Source organism: Branchiostoma lanceolatum, chromosome 12 (genome assembly GCF_035083965.1).
Source record: "Branchiostoma lanceolatum isolate klBraLanc5 chromosome 12, klBraLanc5.hap2, whole genome shotgun sequence".
Classification (NCBI taxonomy): Eukaryota; Metazoa; Chordata; class Leptocardii; order Amphioxiformes; family Branchiostomatidae; genus Branchiostoma; species Branchiostoma lanceolatum.
The window spans coordinates 18,397,257-18,419,685 of record NC_089733.1 but is presented as its reverse complement, the minus strand read 5'-3'; the positions used below and the strand labels follow the sequence as shown (position 1 = coordinate 18,419,685).

General features: G+C 45.0%; 1 non-coding gene across 1 annotated transcript; it reads right to left on the bottom strand.

Annotated features, from left to right (window-relative positions):
• On the bottom strand, positions 1-107 carry LOC136446665 (U6 spliceosomal RNA). Its single transcript, XR_010757631.1, has one exon. It is a non-coding gene; the product is annotated as a U6 spliceosomal RNA (small nuclear RNA).
• Positions 108-22,429: the final 22,322 nt, after the last annotated feature.

Below are 22,429 nucleotides of genomic sequence, written 5' to 3'. Positions count from 1 at the left end.
AAAAATATGGAACGCTTCACGAATTTGCGTGTCATCCTTGCGCAGGGGCCATGCTAATCTTCTCTGTATCGTTCCAATTTTAGTATATGTGTTGCCGAAGCGAACACGACAAAACAAGGAACTGATCTAGTATATATAGGACGCTGGTTGTTGTCTAGTTTTACCAGTGGGAGGCCTCACACAACTATCCTGACACATTTGCTACATCTCGTATCAGCAAGGCAACAATACATAAAACAGCTATCCTCTAAAATATCTTTATTCTTCGTAGTACCATCCTTAGGGGCCCAAATTGGTCACATGTAGCCTTTAGAGCGCTGGAAAACGATTTTATATGTCCCCTTTCGTAGCGCTGGCGTGCGTGGGAGAGACAAAGCGCCATGACGTCATGCACGCGTCAGGTGACGCCATGTTTCTGCAGCTGAACACGTGACACGTGACACCTGGCGAGACTGCCATGCATAACAGGCCCCTAGGGACTTGGAAAGGAATCGCTGTCAATCAAATTGCTAATAAAACGGTTAAAATGTATCATTTTAGCACAATATCCGCTCAGAAAGATAACAACCAATTTAAGGCGAAGTCATTGTAAAACTACACTGGTAAAAGTTGCAGCCGGTGCCCTAAGAGCGACGAAAACGGCCGTTTACGGTGAAAACCCACTTCGGCTACATCTCGCTAGGTGTCGCCACTGCACTGTACATGCATCTGGCACCTCTAACAGAGAAGATTGCGCCCCAGCGTTAGAGAGAAGATTGCGCCCCAGCCTCGGGCAGAAAGTTAGCAACAATGTTAGAATGACGGACAGAGAAGATTGCGCCCCAGCCTTGTACGGAAAGTTAGCAACAATGTTAGAATGACGGACAGAGAAGATTGCGCCCCAGCCTCGTACGGAAAGTTAGCAACAATGTTAGAATGACGGACAGAGAAGATTGCGCCCCAGCCTTGTACGGAAAGTTAGCAACAATGTTAGAATGACGGACAGAGAAGATTGCGCCCCAGCCTCGTACGGAAAGTTAGCAACAATGTTAGAATGACGGACAGAGAAGATTGCGCCCCAGCCTCCTATGGAAAGTTAGCAACAATGTTAGAATGGCAGAGAACAAATCTTCCAATATTCGAGGACTGGATTGTCCATCTAGTCAATTGCTAGTCTACCTATTTTCTAGTTAAGTCCATAGAAAAAAAAATTGATTAAACAACAAATATCAAAACTATTAAAATTGTCCCTTCCCGGAAGTGCCAATCTGTGTTATGCTGACCCGCCGCTAGGTGTCTCTTATTCCGCGTCCATATGCCTTTATACACTGTACATCATGTACATGCATCTGAACAGAGAAGATTGCGCACCAGCCTCGGGCAAACAATTTGGAACAAACAACCGCGCCACGTGATTGGTCGAGAGCCCAAAGTTGGAACTCTAAGCTCGGCAGTGAGTGTGCGTGTATGTATGTCCTTGCGCAGGGGCCATGCTTATCTTCTATGTCTTCTATGTATCGTGTGTGTCTGTGTGTGTGTGTGTTTGTCTGTCTGTATATATGTGTGCGTGTCTCTGTGTGTGTGTGTGTGTGCGTGTGTGTTTATATTTTTGTGTGCGTGCGTGTAGGATGTGTTTGTGTGTGTGAATGTGGCTTATAATTTGCAAGTTCGTGGACTTGAGAAGCATACATGTGGTAGAGGCATGTGAATCATAGTTTTGACAATATATAACCTGGAAAGCAGGCTCCACACGGCTGCTTCTTGGCAATAATAGAACCTATCAGTGTCGGGCGTGAAACCGACACGCGGTCTAATCAGATAATCTGTTTATGACGTGAGGAACTCAGCTTGGGTCTGTTAGCACCTAATCTCCAAGCAGATGTAAAGCACGGGTTTGTTCTGTCCCAAGTTCAGCTGGTTATCCGACGTCCGCGGAAGATCGTTCGGCTTTCATTATTGAGGCTCGATTGTCAGAGAAGTTAGGTCGTCAGAAAACGTTAGTCTCCAAGCAGAGGTTTCGTTTGAGGGAGTTTTGGAAGAGCAGCGTTAAATATCCTGTACACTCCTACTGAGTCCTAGCACCTCCAACCCCCAGATGACTGTGTGTGTGTGTGTGTGTGTGTGTGTGTGTGTGTGTGTGTGTGTGTGTGTGTGTGTGTGTACGTGTGTGTGTGTGTATGTGTTTATAAACTGATCCATTCAGGTAACAAATACGTCTTCTTATGTGTTCGTGTCACTCTCGAATAGGACTGTGTCACAGCTAATACTGTAGGACTGGTGTGAATTAGGATCAACCATAGTCAGTATTGACCGACGGAGGCCATATAATTAATTAATGAACTCGCTATGTAAATCTCACAAATGAACCCGTTGTTTCTCGTCCGTGAGAACCGGAGAACCTGACCCGTTGTCTGCCCCTGGTTACCCGATCGCGGCCGGCCTGAGCCGAGCGGTTTTGTATCTCTATCCCGGCGGGCCGTTTGATCGTTTGTCCCGCCGCCGATCGCGACGCGATGCGAGACGAGTCGCATTTGGAAGACAGAAGGTGTAATTTTCTAATTGTTGCAGATTTGGGGAGTGATATGAAGGGAGAGATGAGAGGGACAATGCAGGGTTGGGACACACGGCCCCCGGGGAGGCGGTCCGCTCGGCCCATCTGTGGAGGCTGGAAATAGTCTACAATCCCGTCCTGAGAAAAGGCGCCGTCACATTGGTCAGACGATTTTTTTCGGATATTACAGATTTTCAGAAGCAATCGACAAAATACAGCTGAACTGTGTACTGCAAAGCCACGACGGTGCCAATAATAATACACTCGATTCTGCTGTAATTTTGTATACTGCGACGCTCGAGTGTCCTGACAAAGATGTTAGACCTTTATTGCACATTTTTGCCACACTGGGCTAATTATAGATCACAAGAAAAACATATTCTTTATTATGTATTGTGTTTGATGTGTCTATCACTTGCCGTTTTCTTGTCCGTCAGAAACTCTGTAGCGGTTAGCAAACTAGTCTGGATGCCAGACCCCCAACCTCAGAGTTTGGGGGTCTGGCATCCAGGCTATTAGCAAACTGGCTGGCAAACCATCAGAGAACAGCACATAATGCGCCCGCGAAAGGAGCCTCAGCGCAACGCCTGCTGCGAGGCTCGCTCGTTCCCACCACCCACCGGCCGCGCGTGTCGCCTGGACCACCCCGCTAATCTCTCTCATAATCACCGCATGAAAATTTAACGGCTTCATTAATAGTGATTGATCAGGAGTCCTTCTGACGGCCAGGGAGGGGGGGGGGGGTTGTCTGTATAAACCGCTCGTATCTGTGCGCGAACGAGTGAACAAACAAGACAACAAACTCCAGTGAAATCAAACGGCTCGTACAGCCCATACGTACAACCAAGGAGGTTAAAATAGCCTATTTTAACCTCCTTGGTACAACTAGTTCCTGGTGGCTGTGTATGTATAGTATAGCGATGTCCTTGGTTTTAGCAACCTATAAGTATAAGCAAGGGGTTTCCGTGCTTTGAAACTCCTTGGCATAACTTTTGATTTTCCTTTAATACGATCAGTTAGTTTAAATAGTCTCCTTTGCAGGCCTTCTGAGCCTTCATGCTTTCACGACAATACACACCGCTCACTTCGATCATGGACATTATATATAGAATGTCCTTGCTTCGACAGAAACCTCATTGGAGATGCTCTCCAAGCAGAGGGATGGGGCGACTGGGTTTTGACGCTGATTCGCGATTTTCAACTTATTGGGGTCAGGTTCTTTCAACTTTTTTAAAATACCTCCTTGGTTCTTTTGCTACCGCCCTCCCTCTGCTGGTATCCGTGTCCCAACTGACCGAGCCTCATTACCTCCCGACTCAGGGTATGAATTTCATCATCACTCCTGCGATCCGCTGCTTGTAATTCATATCGAGGCTTTTGTGATGTCCAAACATCTCCGTGCGCGCTCTGGGGACCGGGGGTGCTCATTGTCCGGACCGGGGGCCCATTGTCCGGCTCCAATCGCATTAGAACCATGCAATTAGAACGGCCGACTTTTGGGCCCGGTGCATTTCAAAGTCGCGCCGACTGCTTCTGTTTGCGGCTATTCATTAGTGTCTTTACCCGGTCGGTTTGTCCGTCCTGGGGCGGGATAATACCGGCTATCGGAGCGCCACGGGACGCTTTCACGGAAACACACGCTGCTCACTTCGTTAGAAATCTCTTTGGAGAGTCCATCATATCTCTGTAACGATAAACGTTACAATGACAGTAAAAACAGACTCTCTGAAATGACATGCGAACCAAAAATCATTTGATGTAATATTTGAACTTTTTACAGCATCAATGCAGGAATCGACGAAACCAAGGACATAACCTTCTAGAAAAAGCCAATCATTTTTTAACCTCCTTGAACAAACCAGTTGTAACCCAAACTCTGTCCTACCTTCCAATCTTTCCTGGAGGCCGAAAGTCTTAGTCTGACTCCAGATGATCCACTGACTTCACGCGGTTTACAGATACAGTTCGTAAGTTTATACTATAGAAAAAGCACGGGTGTCCAAACTCTGAGTGTGAGTGAGTGTGAGTGTCTGTGTGTGTGTGTGTATCTGTGTGTGAGTGAGTGAGTGCATGTGTGTCCGTGTGTGTGTGTGTGCGTCTCTGTGTGTGCGTGTCCGTGAGTGTACGTGTCTGTGTGTGTGTGTGTGTGTGTGTGTTTTCTGTGTGAGTGTGTCAGTGTGTGTGTTTTCTGATGGTATATATCACTTCTTATTGTATTCGGTTTCTTGCGGGTTGCCATATGTCATCATAAAAGCGCATCATCATAAAAACATTTTACATCGCCCCCGAAAAGGCCTGACTTGATTCGAAGAGCCTGCTATAGGAGGCTAGAGTACCCGGAGGCCGAAAGTCTTACCCGCCCGGCCGCGGTAAGCCGGCTCCGACACGGGGCTGCGGGGACCGAGCGGCGGTTTCCGGTGTTGTGATCGGAGTCTTTAGAGTTTGTAAACAAAGCCAAGGTCGTCTGTAAACATCGTCCGGGCGCCACGCGTGCTGTTAAACTGTGATGAAGTAGTCCTAGCGCTACCGCAGGTAGTAGTCTCCACAGCAGGCTCCACGGCAGACAGTATTAATACAGATTAGTCTGTACATGTGTGCGACATACAACCAGAGTCCAAGTAACCACCAATGTTTAGTACTGGGTACAATGACAATAATATTTGCAAACAATGAAGCCAGAGTCGTCGTTTTTTTCTGAGAGAGGCCAGGGTCAACGTCTTGATTTTAGCGTCTTTTTTAACGACTTCATCAAGTTATCCTGATGACAGACAATTTTCGCTACTGTGATCTGATCCTATAGCCTGGAGCTCAGACTTCATAGGCTTCAGTGGGATATAGCCTCCATAGCAGGCTCTCTGGGCCTTTTTTAGGCTGATGGCTTATTTTGGTACTGGGCCGTTTGCGCAGCCAGCCCGTAACCACTAACCCCGGTACAGAGCCTGCTATGGACTCAGACTAATGGAGGCTGCTGCTTCTCCAACAACAGAACAGGACGTATCAGTGTCGGGTGTGAAACCGACACGCGCTCTAATAAGATAATCTGGTTATGACGTGACGAGCTATAGTCTCCAACCAGACCCAATAGATTGCAAAGACCGTATCCAACTGGCAGAAGTTGGCTATGAAAACTCCTTCTGCCTGTTGGATACGGTCTTTGCCAACCCGTAGGTCTGCTTGGAGACTAGGTTTACACACAAGTTTTCGGAGTCGACTCGGGGCTGTGTGTGAAGAGCTTTGGGCTGCTCGAGTGGAATTTTCCTACTAAAAACACTACTTGAGTGGCCTAGGATTCTCCTCGCTGGGTCGACTAAAAAAAGGCGAGTGTAATCCGGGCCTTAGCGCATGTAAAGGACAGGTTTGTTCTTTCCCAAGTTCAGTTGGTTTTAGTAGGAGATCCGAGGTCCGTGGAAGGTCGTTAGGTTTTACGTCGATGAAGATTAGACATCCAGGTAATAAGATACGCCAAAAAGCAATTACTCAAACAACTGGATATGATTTTGGAAACGGTCAGACGTTTCAAGTAGCATCCACTACTTTTCGTCAGTGACTGTGAGCAAGATCAGTTGAACAGCAGGTTTATAACCACGAACTATGAATTGATATGCAAATAAGGAGAAGACAAATTTTTAGATAGTCCAATAGAAAGCGAATTAGACAACTCAAGACAAGGTTGAAGTAAAAAGGGGACAATAGCTCCTATTGTTTTAATATATCTTGCTCACAGTCACTGACGAAAAGTAGTGGATGCTACTTGAAACGTCTGACCGTTTCCAAAATCATATCCAGTTGTTTGAGTAATTGCTTTTTGGCGTTAGGTTTTAGTTTTGAGGCTCGACTGTGAGAGAAGTTAGGTCGTCAGTAATACAAGACGGACCTCAGGAGTCGGATCTACGGGGGATCACTCCCGTCCGTCACTAATGAACTCGGACAGGCTGGACTTAATTACGAGGGAGCCTTTGTTTGCAGAATGATTAAATTAATATTGATTATAAAACATTAATATTCATTATAACATGCATCCAAGTTATTTTGATTCTGATGTTGTTTTCTTGCAATTTTCAATGCTGGAACCCGTTTCAAATACTATTTTCCAAAAACCGTGATGCCATATGAAACAGCAAGGCACAGTTAAGCGTTGGTCCCATTTCCAATCCGGGGCATGGTCGGACAGCTTGTGGGGTCGAAAAATATGATTAAAAAAAAAACGTTGAGAATTACTCCTATCCATATATTTCGAATTTTCTTGATATGCATTTTTTACTTTTCGTTTTCGCAATCAGCCCGACCGGGCCCCGGTTGGAAATGGGACCAACGAATAAAAGGCGGTGTGTTCAAAGGACGTCAGAAAGTCAGACCGTCCGAGTCAACTTAATTTGTTTATTTCTGATGTTGATTTTGTTCGGCTGCCATACGGGTCACACGTCACGTGTTAAAAGGCTCGTTTTCAGCCCTTTCAGTTGTAAATGACGTCATTATCACCTCAACCTTTCTTCCCTTCACACTGAGTCCCCGGCGCTGTGAGCCCGCCCCGGCGTTTTCGGCTGACCTGGCGGCTATTCAAAAGGACTATCAGCGGACGAAAAGCGAGCTGGGCGCTGAACATACATTTGTTTTCAAATAATGATTTATTTCATTTCATTTTATTCACATTCCTTTAAAGAGGATTGGCCTAGAAGAAGTGTTGCTCATATAGGCCCTCTCTTCTTGGTAGTTCTCTTAGTACTAGTAGACGTCTTACATACAAAAATAAGGACAACATATAATCTATAACGAAAATGTCACACGTGCAGTGCAGTACGTACGATACGTATCGCAACTATTCGTACTCTGTAGACAGATGTGTCCTAGGTTTCTCAAAACTACAGATCGTATTTGTGTGGGGAAAATGCGTTCTTTTTTTCTTCTCCACATATCTTAGAAATATGAATGACCGTTTTTGCTGGAAAATTGTATAAAATACAATGTGAAGGCTTACATCATGTTATCAACAGTAAGTTTAGAAAATTGATTTATCCATGCTAGAACAACAGAATATCTACACGTAGATACTTTTATCTTAAACAAGTTTTTCTTACTTGTGGAATGGATAGATGCATGAATTGTAAGTCCTAAGTTAGCCTTTAACAAAATAGCCCTTTATATTAGCTAATTGGCTAGTTGGGCAGTCTTGGCTGTATGTATTTGCATGTCAGCCCAAACCAATAAATAAATAGATAAATAACTAAAGACTCCATTCCGCAGGGTGGTCTCCTGACGTCTGTCTGCAAAATCATCACCATATTCATGTGTCTACTCTTTATCATATCCCTGCGAACTTCTCCAAGAACAGCCGGGCTCTGAAAATAAAAACACCAATAATTAAGTCATCAGCAGCCTTCTACTCAGTCTGAACAAATTGTAGATATTGGCGAAGACCGGGGGAATAATCAATAAAAAAGAACCCATCTAACGTTTGGATGGATATTATAGAGATTGGGGGTCCTGGCATCCAGGCTAGGGCTAAGGGTGCCGTGGATATTTAGAGGTGGGCTCCATGGAGTCTGATAGAGGCTAAGGGAGACCTGAATGCTTATCGGGGGCCCCATGGAGTCTGTTACAGGCTAGGGGATCCCTGAATGTTTATCGGCGGGCCCCATGGAGTCTGTTGCAGGCTAGGGGATCCCTGAATGTTTATCGGCGGGCCCCATGGAGTCTGTTGCAGGCTAGGGGATCCCTGAATGTTTATCGGCGGGCCCAGATGGTGTGAAGCCCGCCCGACCATCTGGGCGTGTCCCGCTCCGGGCCCGACCAGAATCACCGCCTCGTCCGTCCGTCATCGCCCCGGGATCAGTCCGCAAATAGCCGGCTGGAAATATCTGGGCCACGGCCGGACAGACCTAGCCTGGGGACCATCCTCCGTAGTAACCGCTGGCTCAAGTTTTTCGCTTGCTAACCACCTCGGCTAGCAAGCGAAAAGATTGAGCCAGCGGTTACTACGAAGGATGGTACACAGGCTAGGACAAACCGCGGACAAACACACGAGTGGGGTTCATACATACGAAGACGTTATAAGGGAGAAAACTGTCCTGATAATTTCAATATGTCAAGACTAGTACCTGAAATTGCTTTATGTCTACAATATAACTTTTAGGTATGAATAAGTACAATACAAATCCACTGAATTTCAACAACGAACTGCGAAGTCATTGTATTTAGATTTTAAGTCCTTTTCTTCTTGCAAATAAACAATAATAGCTCTTTTCATTATTCACTGTGCATTTTGTTGAACAAAAAAACGACATATTTTCATACCAAGTGTTATCAATTACCCGTATACTCATAAAATTCTGTGGAAAGGTTTACACATGTTTTAAGAAAAGGCAAATAAACTATAGGTTTATTAGTCAAGTCAATGCCTTTCTTTTCGAAGTGCTTGTTCGGCCACATGGCTGCTTAGTAGCATAGGAAGTATTGGATTTTCCTTGATTCGTTCCCATTTAAACACTCTCTGTGATCTGTCGATATTGACGGATCGAGCTTTTCCCGGGTCACGTTATAGAACACATCGCATTTACCCCATTTGTGTAAGAGCGTGTGATAAAATCCATCCATTAATTCATTAAGGGTCATTTTCTCGTCGTCATTTACTACACCCCGGTCACCTCAGATATGACAAGTCATGTTAAATATCTCAAGAACCGTTTACAACTCGTTACAAGAAAGCCGTGGTGGAAAACATGCAAATTCTTATGAAATTCATGGATTAGAAACTGTTTTTTATCATATCAATGAATCATCGTTCAACAACAAATTGCGATCGAAGGCGCCATTATTCTGTGTTTGTAAACCATTCCAGTCCGAATGGAGGAGGAATTTTCCGAGCAGCCTTCATATCTCCTGCTTGCTTCTCCTACTGGGTCTTTAGACAATGACTTTTTATCAAGACGTTTTTAACTCGAGCTGAAGAGGCGCTTTTCCAGATCTTAATCAGTTCAATGTCCAGATGTGTTTTTTCTTGGTCTTGGTCTGAGCAAAGTCGTAAAACAACAAGACTTTTGTTATTTTTTTCCAGGCCCGAGTCACTACATCATATTTCTATAAGAGATATGGTAACACACTACATATACAGAACAGTTAGCCAAACACTAGCCTGTTTTGCAGGATTCCTCCGGCCCTTTTCTTATCATTCCCTCTCGGCCCATAATAAGAAACAAAATGTAAGAAAACGGTATCTAAAGAAAACAGCCAGAGGTGTCTGCAACGGAGGCTAACCAACCACGCTGCTCCAGTTAAGACTCCTGCTAGACGGATGTTCCTCCTTCCAAGACGCCACCACAGATAATCGCTCAGACCCTTGAACTGTAATCCGGAGATTTAGCGAGGAAAATACCGGAATATCCGGGTCTGCAGATCAAACCATGGCCGTGGTGTGTCCGTTTCTTCCTGACGTTTTCTGGGATCTTGGGACGATTGTAGTCTCGACCAGACTTCTTGGGCTGCCGACTCAAATCGTAACTGAATCGTCTAAAATCGTGCCAGTACAATGGAATTGACAAATTGGCGTCGTCAACTTCTACATTTTTCAGCAATGCAAGAAGTCAGGTTACCAGTGGACTAGACCTCCCTCCCTTAGTGATCGCACAACCGTGTGGCCCAGGGACTACAGAAACGGAGATGGGCGCCGCAGACTGAAAGGCATAGGATTCTAAGTAAGTATAGATATAAAATATCGTTATACATGCTACATAGGCTTCCTTGTATAGTTAGTTACAGTCCCAAGAGCACAAAAATGAATATTTGTTGTGTCTCTCCACCGCGAAAATAAACCCGCCGCGAACATTTGAAGATTGACAGTATGAATGTCTGCAAGTCGTTGGAGATTTCGGTAGATTCATTTATTTCATTTATGGCAAGGTTTTCGTGGTGTTTTGCAGTGGAAACAATACTGAAGTAAACAAAGGATATTTCTATGTGTATCCACGAAGAAAAAAGCAATAAACCCGCCGCGAACATTTGGAGATTGACGGTAAGCACGCCCGTGAGTCGGGCCGACCCGCGGACAGGGGAAGACGGATTCCCCAATCAGCCGCCGCTCGTTTCGCCTTAAATTTCCGTTGGAAATGGACACGTTTCTGTGCCGGGATCGACTCGCGGAGTAATGGACCCCGGGATCAAGACATATCGGCCCCGGGCCGCGGCCAAATGGTCCAAACGTGACCCGAGCGCGCTCTGTCGCCACCGCCGGCAAAATGGGCCACATAAATCTGCACCCGGCGAGTTCCCTGCTCCAAATCGACTAATTCTGTTTACAAGGCCGCATTAAAGGCCTGGAAATGGCTTCAGTATCAATAAAAGTAGCGAGCATGATAATGAGGTGTTAATGGCGGGATCAATTCGGCCTAATGTCGGTGAGAGGCCGGGAGAACACTTCTGACACGGAGGCACAAGCCGGCCCGGGAATGGTGGACATAAATGTCCCGTCATTATAGGTCATCAGTACGGGCACTGAAGGGCAATCTGAGCAGATGTACGGGACGGTAGCCTCGTAACAGTCTTCTCCAAGTGTCATCACTACCACACTGTAAGGCAATATATGGCAGGGTACAGGTTACAGGCTCAACAACCGTATGTCTCACCATTATTGTGTTTTGATGCTATAGGCCTGTCCAAATGATGCTTCGTGCAGCAGGATAGTCGCACTGATCACATTTTAAGTTGTTTTTTTTCTTTACCAGGATGTGTTCTCATATGCTTGAATATGTGAGGTGGTATAACGCCGGGAGAACACTCCTGACACGGTGACCTGGCGGAGGCGCAAGCCGGGCCGGGTGGACATAAATGTTCCGTCATTATAGGTCACCAGTACGGGCACTGAAGGGCAATCTGAGCAGATGTACGGGACGGTAGCCTCGTAACAGGCTCCTACAGCTGGCACTTCTCTCTCTCTCCAGTGTGTTTTGATGCTATATGCCTGTCCAAATTACGCTTCCGTGCAGCAGGATAGTCGCACTGGTCACATTTGTTTTTACCAGTATGGATTCTCATATGCTCGGATAGGTGAGGTGTTATCGGAGGAATCATTTCCATGTGAGAGGCAGGAAGAACACTTCGCGATCGGATACTCTCCAAGCAGAAATTCGGCTCTGGCTGTTTTTTTACGTGATTTTAGGCGTTTTTCGTCGGGCTCTCTATTTTGTCCCGTTTTCTTTATGTCGCCAAACCCGTGTCCTCTCGGCCATTCGACGCCACGGTTGTGTTGAATATTAACTGTTTTTAGCCTGACAGAGACCGAATCTTTCTGTTATAATTGTAAACTTTCAGAAATATATTTTAGTGCAAAACGTTCGTATGTTTTCCAACTTGAAAAGAACGCACGGAATCGACTCGACATTGCTAGTAATATCCAAGCAGATCCACACCGGGCGCGAAAATCGTAGTATGCTAGCCAGAGAAGGTCCAGTCAGCCAGAGAGGGTCCAATAGTCCAACAGTAGAATCGCTGGTTTATCGTTCCTATGAGAAAATGAACAGATCTGTGTGCCTATCACACGTTCTCACTGGCGTTGTTCACCTGCAAATGGACAGATGAAATATGCAACGCACCTATAATTGGCGCAGAACCAAATATATGATTTATTTATCTACTCATTAAAGTGATAACATGGCAACAGTGCGGACTCAGACGGGACGGCTGATTTCAACATAACAACACACGAAGATTCACACACAAATACACTAATAACATCAAATGAATAATACGTTAATTGCACATTATTGCCCGAAGGCTAACTACAAGCAAGTAAAAGGGAAATACGGACAAGTAATGAAGAACAATGTCATTGTCTGACTTCAAATTTTAACCTCTATTGAGTTTGACCTTGGAACGGCTACAACCTTGAGTTATGAACAATGATTTCGCTTGGACACGTCGGATTTTGTTTGTTTCTACTGAATGTTGTCCACTTTTGTCTCCTGACTGAATGTAACATATATTGTGCTGTATATGCTGGACGCCCTTGGAAATCAACTTTTAATCCGGGAATGGCATACTAGTTGAAGCTGCATTCGTCTTTCGGAAGGGACGTAAGCTGGGGGTCTCATGTTCGAGAAGGTACCACGAGGACAGCCTCATTAATCAGATGAGTGCCAGTATCTACTTCAGAAGGATATCATTTTCCCCGGTTCTACCGTCCCGTCAGTTCTTGTTTGTGGTTTGCTGATCCCAGTTTGATCTGACCTTGATCTGACATGACCCATGACCTGACGTGACCCCTGGATGTATGACGTGACGGAAACAGATATGATTTATATGCTCCGAGTCGCACGGGTCAAGGGTCACACGTGTCGCCTCGGGCGCTCTGTAGCGATTTGTGACGTTCGGTAACGTTCTCAGCAAGTTCTTCTTTCTATTTTGACAATTTCCTTTTTTTGGCTGGCGGATAAGAAGAAATCCTGTCAAAATAGAGAGCCCGATAAAAACGCATAAAAAGACGTTCAAACAGGAAGCCAGTTCGAATCGGGACATACTGGTAGGAGCTGCACGGTCTTTCGGAATAGACGTAAAATGGGGATCCCGTGGTCGTGAAGGTGCACGTTGCAATAGTCACATTACAAAGATGGGTACCTACTGGGCTAAGTAGTGTAATAATAGTGCCCTGATCATGAGACGCTTGTGAGACGCTCTGTCTCCTCGCATGTAGGATAGGTAAGTTTAATCTCCAAGCAGATATTGATAGGCAAAATCGTTACATTTTCCCAGCTGATACGAACGTTTAGTGAGAAGGCAGTTTGTAACAGAAATGGGAGCCAGGAAAACGTGACGATTTGACCTCCCAACATCTGCTTGGAGATCATGGGAAGCCTGGGCAGTGAGACTTCTGTGCATCACCCCATTTGAGTTGATTTCGATCTCATAAATCCTAAGCGTCAGCTTAGTCGTGTAGTCACCTCGGTATTCTATGTATGTTTATGTTTGTAAACATCGCCTTAGTTTGCCGCGATAGTGACCTACATACTGTACTTACCCCACTGGAGAGGACAAGAGGAACAAACACTTTTATTTCTATCCAATTGATAAATTTCTATATTTCCGCACCTAATGACAGGTGCAGCCCAAGGTCAGACCTTGCAAAGGAGCCTGTTGTAGACTCCTAGTGCCAAAAGCTAGCCTCATTTGCAGGCCATCTAGGGGCGCCAGCGTTTATATATTCAAGGGAGCGCTGAGTCACGATTTTCAACATACAGGCCAGGTTGTTCTAGCCGAGAAGATGGCCTCTGCACCCCCGGCACTATCGCGAGTCAGCGCTCTCCCCAACAAAATGAACTCCGGCGCTCCTAGAAGGCCTGCAAAGGAGGCTACCCCATCGCCTGGTACCTGATGCCGTCAGCACGCATTTCCACACGTAACGACTGGAGCAGCCCAAGAAGCCTGCATGAGACTACGGTGCCTCCAGCGCGTCGCACCTTTCCGCAGCTAATGGCGCGGGTCATAGAAACATATTGCAACCCGTGTAAAATGAAGTCTGTGTCCGCCCTGATGAATGGAGCCGTTCTGCGGAGCGGTAACCTCTGCAGGGGGATCGATATCTGAGTAATGTCGGGCCAACAACCCACGGATCAACCACCCCGGGAACGAGTGATGGCCCGGAAAAACACGGGCCCGCTGGAAGGGTCGTGGTGTCGCGGATCAACGACTGCGGGGTTGGGAACGAGCGTGGCGACTCATGGCCCGACAGCGGGGTAATGTTGGGCCAACAACCCACGGATCAAACACCCCGGGAACGACTGCGGAGTTGGGAACGAGCGTGGCGACTCATGGCCCGGCAGCGGGGTAATGTTGGGCCAACAACCCACGGATCAAATACCCCGGGAACGACTGCGGAGTTGGGAACGAGCGCAGCTGAGTTATGTTGGGCCAACAAGTTGAACAACCCACGGATCAAGAACTCGGGGAACGACAGCGGGGTTGGGAACGAGGGTGGTGGCCCATAGCCTGATAAGTGAGTAATATTGGATCGATAGCCCCTGGGAACAAGACACGACTGTATGATTGGGAACGAGGATGATGGCCCGGAAAAAAACATAGGGTTGTACCCAGGGTATGGTTATATCACATGGGCAGCATGTAAATAGCAAAGTGACAGCATGTTAACAACACACTGACAGCACGTAAACATTACGGACTTTGTGTCTCAGTGAACTCTGACGTCAGTACAAACATCAATGCGTGCTCTGGGAACGGGTCAGCGGCAAGGGGCGACGTGAGGACGAGAACTCCCGTCACAGGGACCGCCTGAGGCTAACCTTGAAGCAAGGCTGGCCAACCAGGTCAGCATCTCTGCTCCGGGGCCCACACAGGCCAGCATCTCGGCTCCGGGGCCCACTCAGGCCAGCATCTCGGCTCCGGGGCCCACTCAGGCCAGCATCTCGGCTCCGGGGCCCACTCAGGCCAGCATCTCGGCTCCGGGGCCCACTCAGGCCAGCATCTCGGCTCCGGGGCCCACAAACTGACACAGGGCAGCTCGTCGGCTGTAGGGCCAACACACGACCAGATCCTCGTCTCCCTGGCCAACATACCCAACTCTCGGCTCCATGGACAACACAGGCCAAATTGTCGGCTCCAGGGCCCACACAGGCCATCTCCTCGACTCTAGGGCCAACATTCCCCAACGGAAACTTTGCCTGCGCTCCACTGAGGAAGACTTTAACTCTACAGCCGAGAGTTGGTAGTCTCCAACCAGACCCAATAGATTGCAAAGACCGTATCCAACTGGCAGAAGAAGCTTATAGTGCAATCTTGGGTTGGCTATGAGACTTGGGTTGGCTATGAAAACTCCTTCTGCCTGTTGGATACGGTCAACGGCCAACCCGTAGGTCTGCTTGGAGGCTAGAGAGTTGGCAGGTCTATGCCCTAGTAACAGCAGCCTGAAGCGTTCGGACTGACGTGTAACGAAACTCACCTGTTTCGACATTTCCACCTGCGACAGGAAGCGAGACGACGACCCTCCACTCCAGCGTTCAGCCCTGCTAGAATCCTATGAATGTTGATGTTTGTAAAGACGACTTTATCTTAGTCTTAATCTTTCTATAACGTTCCAATGGTCAGTACTCTTGGCCCATTTGAGAAGGTACATTGTATCATCTCGTAACAGTTCTCTGTAGACGTTATAGAGTTGTAAGGCCAGTGATAGTATGAAGTAAATCTACTCGATTCTACTCTAATAAAATTCAGGGCTCTCCCAAGAAATCTAGGGCAAGATCATGGTGTAGCAGGTCAGGGAAGGATGAAACCAAAGTAAACTAATTTTTATATATTGAAAAAAAGACACGAGTTAGAAAAATCGACAAGGTGAGTTGTAACAAAGTGGTGCCCCGTGGTGGTCTATTGAGGTCAGAGAGGCGCTATAAAAAGGTCTGATGTTGTAATAGTTCTCTGTAGAGTAGACTGAATCAAATCTCAGTTCTATTTTCTAGTTGACAATGTCACAAGTCAAAATCCTCAAACTTCACCCTCAATTTTCCTGCTGATGTAATCTTGCTCCATGGAAATTGGGCAGAAGATTGTACCGTTTTTTTTCTGTCAATTCTGATCTACTCGGTCAGAGAGAGAGGCTATAAAAATGTTTATGTTGTAATATAGTTCACAGTAGACTGGGTACCCCTGCCCAATTTTCTACTTGACATCGTCACAAGTTAAAATGTATCTGTCGGTTTTCCATCTGATACATTTGTAGTTGTTAATTCGAGGGACCGGTACTTGGCCCCTTGGGTTAGAGCAATTTCAGGAGAAGGTCCGTTGGTATCTGCAGTGTAGACTGGATATCCCTGCCCAATTTTCTAGTTGACAAGTTAAAATTCATCACAGTCGGTTTTCGTGTTGATATTTTCCACTCCGGTGCCCCGTGCGTGGCCTGTTGGGTCAGGGCTGTGCTAGGAGAGTAGGGAAAGGTTTGCAGGTAATATGAATACGCCGCCTTACATAAATCCGCCACTTTGAAAAACTGTGTGTTTGAGAGATCTCTAGTGCAGCACCCCCATTTATGCACAGTTTAGATATACAGGAGTACATTATACTGGGGAACGTTGGGTTAGAGATCTGTTTGGACGTATCTTTTCAGGGTGGCGGAATTATGTACCCTGGTGGAATCACGTTAGTAGATGTTAGATGTAGACGTTCCATCCCCGCTCAATTTTCCCGCTGATCCCCGTAAGTCGGCCCGGTGCCCCGGGGCCCGGCCAGCCCAGGCTATGAATAGAATATGTTCGCCCTGTCCGGCTCGGACGTGTCATTCCGGACAGCAGAAAACATAGCCTCGACCAGGCTCCAGAGGCCGCTGGAAAAGAGCCAAACACACAGAGGGTAGAGGCGACGAGGTCGACTGGAACCAAGACATGCTAACAACTACATTCTATAACGATGATAAGTTACTTCCCAAATAGTTTTCATTGAGTAATTTTCATACCCTCTACTAGATCAGAAAAAAGGATAAATGTACTCAACGAATGAATGGGCTAGCGACAAAAAAAAACGGCATATGATAAAACGGTGACGATCTGCCCATTCAACCTCTGCTTGGAGAGTAGGATAAATGTACTCAAGGACATTATGACGTACTAAAGATACGTGTACAACTTACGTATTCTCAGCCCTGGAATTGAAGTATCGAATTAAGTCAACAGAACTTTGGCAGAGTAAACAGTCTGACTTATAGCTAATTCAGTTTAAAATATTCATAATTTTAAAAAGAAACGACATATAAAAACCATACAAACAGCAAGACAATCACAAATGTTGAATACGTAGTGTATACGTCATCAAAATACATGGATAACAAGAAGATTAGATTGAAAATAAGATTGAAAATGATCGTTTCAAGACAAATTATCAAACCTCTGCTACCAGTGCAGAAGAGAAAAATACACCAAAATGGTTGCAATGATGTCCTTATTGGTGACAGGAGTTTAACAACACAAAGAAAGCACATATTGAGCCGTCAGCTGAGATAAATGGCCGCCAGCGCTCCGGCTGTCTGACAGTGATTGTGATGTCGGCCTGTGTTGGGGAGCAGATATTCGGGATCAACAGTTCGGCACCTGGAGGCTGGGAGTGAGAGAGTCTCTCCGCTGGAACTTGACGAGGAGAATAGAAGGAAACTCACACACTCATACACAAATATCACACCCAAAAACATCTCACACTCGAACAAATCTGACACACACAAAAACATACACACAAATCACACACACACGCACACACATACACACACACACACACACACGAATCACTCACACACAACTTGACAACTCACACAAATCTCACACATCTGCTTGTCCAATCCACGTCAATCGTCCGGTGTCTTGTCATAAACAGAGTTCTTCACAGACAAAAGTTACATTGTAGACGTTCATAATCCGTTGGTTTCCATCATGTTTTGATATCAAAACTACAACACTATGAGAACAGTTATACTAATCAATTAAGCAATCATTTAAACGTTTGTTGTATGTACTTACTTGTATGTACACGTGTATGCTGTTCCCAACATTGTAAAGTCTGTGGTTTCATTGAGTTGTTAAATTGTAGAGTTTATGAAATCTTGTAGGAAACGTGATGAAGGCTAGAAGTACGCCTGTTTTGACTTTTGTTGTTGTACACAGTTGAACAGCACGTCATCGTGTGACCTCAGATCACCCCACATTTGACCCCACCTCTGGTATTACTGATTTATTACCGTGTGACAATCGGGACATTTGGTGACCTCAATCGCTGCAAATTCTGATATAAAATTGTTAGTGATCAAGTCCACAATTCAACCGAAGTGACTGTATCTAATATCTGATTAACAACACCACTATAACTCACAAGTCAGCGGTGTATTTTAATATCGTTAATTTTGGAGGGTGTGTCACAAATTTGCCAACAAATTCTCAGCTACGAAACACGACAAGAAGGTACGGCTATTTGAATCATCGATTATATGAATTTTGTGCAAGGTTGGGTATATAATTAACTAGGCATGTTGAGCGTTGCTCAAATCCACCAACATTATGTTCCATCATTATCTCCATGAAAAATGGAGATATTGTTTTTGGCGTGTCTGTGTGTGTGTGTGTTTGTGTTTCCGGACTATTGTAAGCAGCATAACTCAAGAACCTCTGGATGGATTACGATGATATTTGGTATGTGGGCGGGTGTTGTGAGGCCGAAATTCAAGGTCGATTTTGGGCCCCCTGGTATGTGACCTTGGTACTGCAGCAGAACTTCCGTTTTTGTATCTTTTGACCTGGACGTGCTGTGGTCTTGAATTTTGGGTGGCAGATAGCTTGTGATGTAACTAAGAAATGGTGTAGGTTTGGGCTCCCTAGCAGCTTGCTCTGGAACTGCAGGGGCGTTATTGTGAAAATCTTCTAAGGAGAATAACTGAACAAAGGGACAACGGATTTCCATGATATTTAGTATGCAGGTAGCTTAGACAGAGATGTACACAATGAAGTGCAAATTATGCTAATTGGGAATTAATTTGCATAGATAATGAGGAAAATCTATATTTGCAGTGTTTTCCATTATAAGACTCAAATACATGTAACATATGTAGTTTATGGAAAGTGGATCATCAACAGATACCAATTATGCAAATAAATTCCTAATTTGCATAATTAATGCAAAAACACCAAAATTCATCAAATTGGGAAATTATAGGACTGTCAATATTGCAACATGTGTAAGTAAGATAAATGTGTTTATGATTAAGCATATATTATGTAAATGTGTAAGTCATTTGCATAAATAGAATTGTTCATGGAGATATGAGGTCGCGGAACTCTTGTTCATTTTGTATTACACATTCTGGGCCCTTCAGCAATACATTCACTATGCATTTGTAGTTGAACTTGAAGGGCTAGAATAAATGAACAGATGAATAAATAACTGGTGAGCTGGACATGGAGAAATGCTGCTCTCTCGATCTCTGACATTCCCCAGACAAACCTGGCCTTTTTGTACGGTAATCCTTGTTTTGACCCCCATTTAATGACGGCAAGCTGTTGAATCTAACAGTGGGGTTGTAGTGGATTTGTATTTCTCCGTCTGTCGTTCTGAATAATTGTTTGTTCATTTCTTTGGTGTAAGAACTCTAGTTCCTTTCATGACATTTTGCTGGCAAACCATCTTGTGTAATAATCCTTGTTTTGACTCCCAATGAAAGTGATGTTGACAATTCGTGGAATCTGACATCTGTAGAGGCTCGTAGTGGATTTATATTTTTCATTCTGCCGTGCTGAATGATTATCGATCTGTTTAATTATTTTTTGGTAGAACTAGAAGAAACAGCTCTCCTTCCTTCCATGACATTTTCCAGACAAACTCGGTACTTTTGTACCATAATCCTTGTTTTGAAACCCAATAAATGTGGACACAAACATAAGGATTGGTCGACCAATCACAGCACTCAAGAAACTCACAGAAGCTGAAACTACTTCAGAAGGACAGGAACTCCTCTCTTCAATGAACGACAAGAAGTTCTCGAGAGCAAACTTAAGCTTCACTTGTTACACCTCGTAAAGTACTAAAGAGGAGGACCCGATAATGATGATGATGAATTTTCGTGTAATCTGACATGTGTAGGTCTTCTATCAGATTTACATTTTTCCTTCTGTCTTTCTGAAAAATTGTTTGTTTATGTCTTACTCTTAGGTAGTAGAAACAGCGCCCCTCCTTCGGTGACATTTTCCAGACGATATTCTGTCCGTCTGTGGAATAATCCTTGTTTTGACGCGTGCCCCGCTGAAGCCGATTATAGCGGGGTTGTTGTGAGGATGGTTTTATAGTCCGGATTATCCGCTTATTGGGTGGACAGAGGGATTAATGATCAAAACAAACATCAACACAAACACACCCCAGACGTCGGCGCGGGAGTTAGCCTCTACCAGGCTCCACAGGTCGCTGGAAAAATAGTAGAAGGTCGCAAACTGTGACTCCCATAGCGGACTAACTCCTCTAGCATGTTATCCGTCTATTTGGACAATTTCTACTATTTTTTCAGCGACCTGTGGACAGTGGAGGCTTGGAGGCAGACCAGGGGTTGTTGGAAAAATAACGAAAAAATGGCTAAATACAGTGTATAACTTGTCAGGGTAGTTATCCTACTCTCCAAGCAGAGGTTGGTAGAGAATAATGAGACCTTTTTATCATATGCTACGTTTTCTGTCAGCACTCCCCGCCAGTTGACAGAAACAGGGCATATGACAAGAAGGTCACAAATTCCCCCCAACAACCTCTGCTTGGAGAGTATCTTTGATATCGTAGGCAAGCTCAGTGCCCTCACCTATTATCTATCAAGACTCACATGTGACCTATTTCGACACCTTTTTCAACTTGACGGTAGGATCAAGTATAGCCTAGATGTCAGACCCACAATCTCTATAATTAATATCTATCGTCTGGGATTTATAGATATTGCGGTCCAGTAGTCACAGGGGAACGAAAAGTTTGGCAGACTGATGAAATAAAAGTTTGGGAATGTACAGGAATATTCTCTGAACAGAATGACAAATAACTGTCGGGGAGCTTGAAAAGGTATGATTGAATTAGGTGGAGTAGAGGCGAGCAGTCGTTATCAAAGCCTGGGGAAGTTAGCAAGAACTCTCAGTCTAACAGTAACTACAGCTCTAAGCATACAAGAAACACTATCGAACATTGGTAGGTTGCAACCAGACTGTTTAGGTTGCTTGAAAAATATAGAGAGTAGAGAGACTGTCCAAGTGGGATGAAGAAGTGCCAAAGGAGTTAGCCAGCCATAGAGGTACAGTTTTGCAATCTATTTTGAGTGTTCCTGACTCCTGTTGAGTTTGTACTCAGCCAACTGGATTTATACTACAATTGAACGCTACGCGTTCATTGTATTCACACCATTGCATAGAATATACTATTGATATATAGACCTGCAGTTATCCGAGTCCAAGGTGGGGTGGGATTGCATTTGATTCCAGAATGTCCTGAACTAACAAGTCACAAAGTCAACCCATTTTCTACTACATCATACATGTATTTTCGTCAGGAACCGAATGAGTCTATTGGAGTCGAGTCTGTGTAGCCTGGGTGCCATCCTCCGAAGCTGGCTCGATCTTTACCGTGGTTAGCAAGCCGAAGAGATTGAGCCAGCGGTTACTACTGAGGACCCATCGCCATTGTGCTTGTCCTTCCGCTAGGTTAGACCTGAAGTGTGGATCCGCTCAGCCCTGCTCGGTGTAGCTTTCACTTCCCACCGACGCCAGCTGCCAGGCGAACCGATAGCGCAATTATCCACAAAGGAGGGGCATTATTCCCGCAGAACCTCGGTCATTATTCGGGTGAAACGGGCTTTATTATTCGGGTGAAATCGCCGAGAAAAAGCGGCGTAGTGAGAGTCCCAGTCCAAACACAACCCACTGTGAAAGGAGAGGCTAAATTTGGCTGCAAACGGACAACTGATTTCTACACACGTCAGAGGAACTTTCAAATCTTCCCCTATCCTAGCTAAATATATATACAATGTATATATGTGTTTTAGTAAAATAAGACTTGTAAATTGATTCTTTTACTTGCCTTCTTCAAAGAAAAAGTGAAACCACAGCGTACCGACATTCTAAAGTCATTCTCTAGAAAAGTAAACTCATGAATATTGTCAGAACTAAAAATAGGTGACACGACCCCGATAAACAAACCGGGCTGTTACTCCGGACTACAGGTCGATAATCACGGGTACAAACTACCTCCTTATGAGGTTCTTATGTCGGTATAAGTGTTCTTGACTCCTGTTGAGTTTGAACTGAACCTACATTACAGGATAAATGTGTAGTATTCAACACTAAACGACAATTGTATAAATAGACTTTACTATCATACACTATACAGGTCTGTAGTTATCAAAGGTGGAGTTGGATT